This window comes from Poecilia reticulata, linkage group LG3, assembly GCF_000633615.1.
Source record: "Poecilia reticulata strain Guanapo linkage group LG3, Guppy_female_1.0+MT, whole genome shotgun sequence".
NCBI lineage: Eukaryota > Metazoa > Chordata > Actinopteri > Cyprinodontiformes > Poeciliidae > Poecilia > Poecilia reticulata.
This window is the reverse complement of record NC_024333.1, coordinates 20847333-20854901: the sequence shown is the minus strand read 5'-3', so window position 1 is coordinate 20854901 and position 7569 is coordinate 20847333. Positions and strand designations below refer to the sequence as shown.

The 7569-nt window shown below is 37.0% G+C and overlaps 1 pseudogene; it reads left to right on the top strand.

Moving 5' to 3' along the window:
* Positions 1 to 6834: 6834 nt before the first annotated feature.
* Positions 6835 to 7569, top strand: part of LOC103462591 (transmembrane protein 266-like) — a 34704-nt pseudogene continuing 33969 nt past the window's right edge.

Below are 7569 nucleotides of genomic sequence, written 5' to 3'. Positions count from 1 at the left end.
TTTTTTTTGTGGATTAGCTGCATTGTATAGGCTATGAATGTGTGCTAGACATCTGTCAAGTCAGCAGTCTTCCACATAATATAACATAACACTCCTTATTTAAAAATGTTTTATAATGATCTTAAGTAATATTCAAATTTTTTGGAGAATCTGAATTTTCATTCTCTGTGAGCTTTAATGGTCAAAACAAACAGAAATAAACATTTCAGATGTACTTATTCAGTAGTAATAAGATATAATGTGAGCTGAACTACAGGTTCTTCGGCTCTTTTTATCCATTCAATGTTAAGTTGACAGTTTTCTTTAGGATTTTCATTCTTTTTTTTTCTTTTGCCATTTAATAATTAATCTTGCACAAATTGTCCATTGTTGTGACACTATAAGGCCTAAATTCATGTTTTTTAAAAAAAAGCTGTTTCATATTTTATAACTTTGTGACGCTCTCTACGTCAAAATGCAAAAAAAAAAAAGCATGAGTAATCTGCCTTTTCAGTTGTTTCGTCTTGGAGGATTCAAATCTCAGGATATTGAAATAATGTGTAATTATTTGGCATTATCTGACACTGAGGCTGTGCAAAAAGGTCTGCGGACCTTTCMGCTCCGCCTTCGCCCTGCACCACGGGGCTCTCTGGGTCTCCTGTGTCTCCTGCTGCTTCTATCTGGAAAGGTTAGATAAGACACTGGTCACTCCAGGGCCAGAACAGTCTATTGTGCAGTTTGCCAATTCATCACAGGTTAATCTGTTATATTATTAATGAGCTACTGTGCTTGGCAGACTTCATTAATATCTGCTGGCAAGAAGTAATGGAGGTTTCTCTGGAAACGGAATTGGCTTTTCTAGTGAATAACCTGAGGCGCTTCCTAAATTCTGTTAAAGTGACAGATGCTACAACATTAACTATGTTAAACACAGACTTTTCAAATCCATGACCACGCTTAGCGGGAATTACAGACATAACTTACACTTTGTTAGAGGTGAGAGAAGGAGCGTGCCTCGGTGCCGTAAAAGTAAAACGCAGTGAGCAGTTGGTTGTCTCTGACTCCTCTGAGGTAAATCTGTTATGCCCGGTGGTGTCCAGCTTCTCTAAAGTTGTCCTGGTGGGAGCAAGGGACATCTGCTTTGTTCTCCGTACTCTGACYAGGTTTGATGTGAGCTTTTGATCTTCAAAAACTGCCCTGAAACATTCTCATTGTCTCGCGCCTGMCTGTGGTCTGTTAAGTCGACCGAGATGTTTAAGCTGGTTGCTGTTGTCTGAGGAAATCCTGACAAAGATTCTGTGAGACGTTTAGAAAGGAAGTAACAAGCAGTCAGGAGATCAAGTCCGTTGATATAAACTTTACGTTGAAATAGTAATTCAAACCATTTTTCAATTTACCCATATTTAACCTTTAGTCGCTTGACAAATGTTAAATTTAGCTAGATTTAAGCATTTCACACATTTTTATTTCTTGTGGACACTTACATCTTTATTATTGTATGTTTRTATCTCTGGAACAAATTTGCATCCAGGTCTTAGATTACATCTWTACTGAAACTTTGACTAGTCCTTTTTGCAAAATACACTTTTTGCCCCCTTAAACACAGTCAGCACCAAAACAACAAGAAGRTCACACACCTTAGCTTTGAYTAYAKTACATATTTGCTTCATTATTGTTTCGATAAGCATCTGCAGTGCAACRAGATGTTTTTACATCCAGCGCTGCATGAATTTTTCCCCTACGTCTTGCATTGATAATGASAGTCYGACCRTTAACTTTTCCCTGCTAGTTCAACTTAAAACATCTCTAGTTTCAAACACTTCACAGCAGCTCATGCAAAATGTGTCTTATGAATCTTCTACACATAAACCATGTTTTAAATTAGTTGGCTGTTTAGATAGAATCTCATGGGTATTTTCAGAGAAAGTCATGTTGTAGCAACGACCTTCCCATTGGAAATGTGTGGCGCCAAACATATCGCTGAGTGCTGTGAAATATTTAGTTTTTTCTACTCTGCAAATTTTGTGTTMATYTCTGTGGATTTGGGAAGGTCATCACTACACTCCAAGAAATGTAATCGAGTATTTAATACAAACAGGACAGAGCTCTACAGGACCATAAAATACTGCTCACATTATCTGTGATAACATTTCTGSGACTGAAGTCATTTTGAGACGAATCACTTTTGTCTTGGTTCTGCCTTTAGCTTTAAARCTCAATGAAGTTCTGTAGTGCAGTGAATAAAGCTTATAATTCAATGTTTCTATGCTTATCTGTTCAGTTTGTTGGTATGSTAATATTTTTAAGCAAACAACAAAGCTTATTCTTGTTCCCTTGGTCTCTTGTGAGTTATGTAGAAAGAAGGCAGGGTTGCTAACATTCAGAGAGAGAACATGCTTCGGTGCTCCAGCCCCCCAGTTACTTCCATGACCTTCTCTTATGGCCAGTAAAATCCCCTAAGCATATTTTGGCGCATAATAACCTTTCCTACCTGACCCACAACATGACAGTCCACCATTTAATTTTATCTGCCGCCCTTAGGGCAACCTACTCCCCTGAATATCACCTCTGTCCTGTGGCTGCTCTTTTGCAGTTGAAGCTTTTTTCGTTCTCTTCTAGAATTAATCATTCAGAATTTTCCCATCGCCCATTTTTGTTACATAAAAACGCCAACAAAGGTCAGTATTTGTTTGAAAGGTGCCGAGTGCAGACAGACAAGAGTAAGAGTCTTTGTTTCGCAGGATTGTTAATAATATTAGCAATACATTTTGAAATTATTTTAAAATGATTTAGTTCTGGAACTGTTTAACAGTTTGTCATGTTATGACTTTAAATTTGATTTGATTCATGATAACAAAATGCAACATAGCTGTCAATAGAAAAAAATACCTTATTTGATTTATTTATTTATTTATTTATTTATTTATTTATTTATTTTTACAAATTAAAATATTAGAATTGATAGATATTAAGACTAATTGTATAAAGAACATCTATATAAAAAAATTGCCAAAAAGTCTCAATTTGATTTAACATGTATATAATTTAGATTAAACCGTTCTATGGCCATATGCTAAGGTGAATTTTTGCCTCATTCTGAAATCTTAACCTGGTCTCCCATTTTGTCTGACAAGTTTCTAATCCCTGTTGAAAAAAAAAAACTTCCTCAGCATGATACTGCCACCACCATATATTCAAATTCGGTTGTTGCTCCTCAACCACCTCCACTTCTTCTTCCACGATGTGTTTGACCTAACCCTGTTTCTTTTGAAATTTGACACAGTTCGTCTACATTGACTTCTGAAAACAATTAGTTGTGCTGCATTATTTTCAGTGTTAATCAAAGTTAATGCTACACTTTTCAGATTTTAATTGCATCATATATGAAAAATAATTTTTTGTTTTCTTTTCACTTCTCAATTTTGACTCACTCATAATAATATAGACTGAAGTTTTGTTCAGGGCCTGTAATGCCTTTTTGCAAGAGGTTGTTAAATTGATGCAACTTTTTGTTGCAAATTTACCTGCTGCTTGTTTATAGTTTTTCTCTTAAAGTCTTTTTGTTGCACTATAATGGCAGATAAATGTAAAGAAACAAATTACATCACTTATTTAAGTTAGAAAATACGAACACACTCTAATACAAATAACTGAATGAACGATTGCTAAGATGCTCTTATAATTTCATTACTTAAGATCCAAAAAAAAAAAAAACCCTGAATATTTTACAAACCCATGCCAAGGTCAGCACCTTCTCCTGACATCTTGACTGTCAGCCAGGCAGAGAAGTACGGCCGCATCGCTGCAAGCTGCGCGCTGGTGAGCGCAGGACAGCTTGTGTCTGTCATGAACAGTTATGTGCGCGCTTCTGATTGCTTGGGAATCGAGCCAAAGCCTGCTGCTGTGCTGAGAATGCGAGGTGGTATGGATGAGATGTTGCTTGTAGGAGAGGTGTGGAGAAAACAACATCTTTCGGGCCTACACACTGTAGCAGAACATCGCATATTCACAGTCTTAGCGGATCAATTCTTCTCTGCAGAATCTTGTTTTTGCGAGATGCCGACATTTCCAGAAAACAACACTGTGCTTGTTCGTTGTCACTTACAGTAAATGAATTGTAGTGGAAAACAAAGGACTGCATTGCATTCCCTTTGCTTGTTGGCTACTACAGAGTGTCACCTTTTTCAGAATTAAATCGGTATTGACGATSCTGCACAGAAAATCAGATGCTCTCTTGTCTTTGTGGCTCATCTCAAGTTTCATGCAAGTTCACTGATACAATTGCATGCATATGTACTTTTTCAAAAAGAGAGAAACAGCCAGGAGCTTAAAAACTGGTTTTATTAGCCTCAGACATGTAATGTTTCTGTCTATGAGTCAACAGCATCTCAGCCTCTGGTGTCTTGTGTTTTGAATATATAGAAGATATGAATCTTCAGAAAGTGTTGGGCCCTTCTTGCCAAGGGAAATATTCCTGTCAAACTTAAAATGAGAGCTGCAACTCTTGAGACTGAAATACAATAACAGCTTTTTGAAAGTGAAAAAAGCTATTCTGTTTTACGTCAGACAGTGATAAACCACTCTCAGATAGGTTAACCCCATTTCTTTCTTTTAAATCGTGTTAATGCTACATGTTATTTTTCAAATAGGATAAAGAAAAGTCATTGCTGTACTTTTGTACACATTAGAAACCTGGAATTTCGCAGGACATGTCACAACATTTTTTATGAGCTGCTTGCTTCTTAAAGTAGGAAATTAATAAACCAAACCAACCTAAGTTGACCAAAGTGATGTACAAATTACAGGACAATAACAAATCACCAGTAAAGTCAAGTAAAAGTGTGCATAAAATATAAAAACAATTAAATTGTGTTGCTAAAACAAAATTACTTCCAAAATTACATTAAATGCTGAACCTGATAAATGCAGCTTGCCAAAAAGAATAAATCCTTTCTACAGGGTGTTAAATGATTAGATGAAAGTTGTACATTTATTTGTCTCAGTTAGGCTTTAAAAAATGTTATATAAGCCTAAAATAACAACGCAGTCTTCCAAATCACTTCTAGCTGGAATTTAAATGTGTACATTTGTGCATTTACTGCTTTTTCTGTCCATACTTTGCTTTCATGTTGAGAAAAAAATTTGGTGATGTTCACAAATGTGAATATTGCCAAATTATTGAGGATATTCACCAAACTATTGGAATTTTTATGCAACAGGCAACACAAAATAACATATAGGTTTGAAGTGAATTTACACATTGCGTTAATCAGTCTTCAGTTAGAAAGTGAGACATATATTTGTTTTCAGCTCTCTTCTCTCTGGTTCAACCAGTTGCTTTCAGTAAGCACCAAGTTCATAAATAKCTTAGAGTAATATTTTCACAATTTAATTTAAAACTTTTATTTAGAAAATTGCRTGTCATTTTCCTTCCACGCCAAAATAGTGGACTACTTGCAAATTGATCTGTCAGGAAAAGAAAATCCAATAAATCCTATAAAAATGTGTGGTTGCTATGGGTGTGTTACGTCTCTGTGTTGAAGTGACTCTGTATAAAAGGTGTATCTTTCTGCATCATTTCGAAAAACACAMCATAGCTTTCTTTCATACACTAAATTTTTACTAGTTGTGTTTGTTTTGATTTTAAGCGTTTTTATTTTGCAGCCCGGGTCGTGGCAGCCATCTCTTACCRTCTCCAGCTCCGTTTACCGTTGAAGTTTTCTGCCTTACTTTAAGCTCTTTCCATTAATCCATTTCAGTCTTTCTGCTCTTCTCTCCATCCTTATGTCCTTTCCTCGTGTCTCTTCTTGGTTTCCACCCTCCTTTGTGTTGTGTAACCCCCCTCCTGTCCTCCTCCCCCCCCCTCCCTTACTCTGGTTTCCCCTCCAGACCCACCTTTTTCTAGACTCCCTTTGACATTTGAAGGAGAGTGGGGATTCACTCAGCTGACAAAGGGAGAGGCAGTGACGTCACAGCAGGCATGATACACCAGCATCTGCTCTGGTCTAAAAATACCCACCACAGGGCACACACAGTCAGTCTGCAGCTGCACTCAGCATTTATTTCCACCTCCACGCTCTACTGAGATGGCCCAGCTTTTACTCAACTGGGGCTTGTGGGCACGCTGGGGTACATGCTGCTTCGCTACAACTAGACAGCGGTGATGTGTCTMCACATCTTGCTTGAAGAACAGGCTTACAAGGGTGTACATTTGCTCATGAAGACGTTTGCATTCTGCTGATGAATTGTTCGAAGCTCTTACGTAATTAAAATCTTTRACATTCCAGTAGCTTTATTTTAATTGGCTTTTGGATTATGGCAAATGTGAATAATAATAACATTTGAACATTTTCTTCTAAATTATCCATTTCATTTAACATTTGCTTACATTTTTATGKTTTTTTTCCCCCTCAACATTAGTTATTAAACTATTTTTTTTAAAACAAAACCTGACATACAGTACAGTAWAAWAGCTTATGCATTACTTTATGTTTTGCAAGACCCAGAACAAACACACAAACACAGAAAAATCATAACAGTAATAGTTAAAATAATGATGAAAAAGATTCTAACATTTTCCTGATATGAAAGTTCAACAGCTTTCTCAGTCTGTTTTGATTTCCAATAAACTTAAATTAGTTTCATTACCAAAAGATAAGTTTGTAAATGTGCAGGGCTACAGTGATCTTGACAGTTCATGCCCTCTTACTCTTCCATTTTAGCTGTTTTAAACTGGTTTTTAATAACATGCTAAACCATTAAATAAAATCCCCAAAATTAAGATCTTAAGTTTGCAATTTCATTTTCAAAATCAGCCACATGTTTTAATTTCCCCATCTGTCTGGTCCAAACAAACTGACGTTACCGATTTGATATATTTGTACATGTTTCTAAAATAAATGTTCGCTTTCTRAATCTTTTTTCTCTCTTATGTCTGCCTGTGTGTACATGTTCGGCCCATCTGTTGCTGGGTTTGGCATATAACTAGAGAAGTGGAGCAGGAAGGTCTGTCAGACTTGGAGATCATCTCCCAGCCGGTGGAGGATGAGAACCAGCGCCTGGCTCCTCCGGTCCAGCTGGTGAGCTTTGGCTATAGAGATCTGCCCCTCGCAGCTCTGGACCTCTCACTGGCCGGCTCGCAGCTGCTCTCCAACGCAGACGAAGATGAAAACAGGGAAGGGTAAGTCACTGGCAAYGTGCGGGAGGCATTCAGGACTCTGGACGCATTTGGCCGCAGACAGGTTACACATAGGCGTGGTGYTAATATARTAAGTTGCTAATTTGAACTTTTTCCAACATTTTTAGAAAATCAACCTTACTTGCAAGAGCAAAAATKATAAAATCCTGTWGAAACACTTGTTAGAGGCTTYAAAGCACCTGTTTAGATTTAACTTGTTAGCAGAGCAACAACCTCAACCATCCTGTCAAAGTAAAGTAAAGCAGYTTAGATCAAAGTATATTAATTTCTTAGAATGGCAGAGTCAAAGTCCAAGCCTAAAATGTGTTGAGAATTTGTGGCAGGACTTGTACGACGCTCTCCAGCTATTCTGACTGAATTTGAACTATTTCTCAATAAAGAATGGGCAAAAA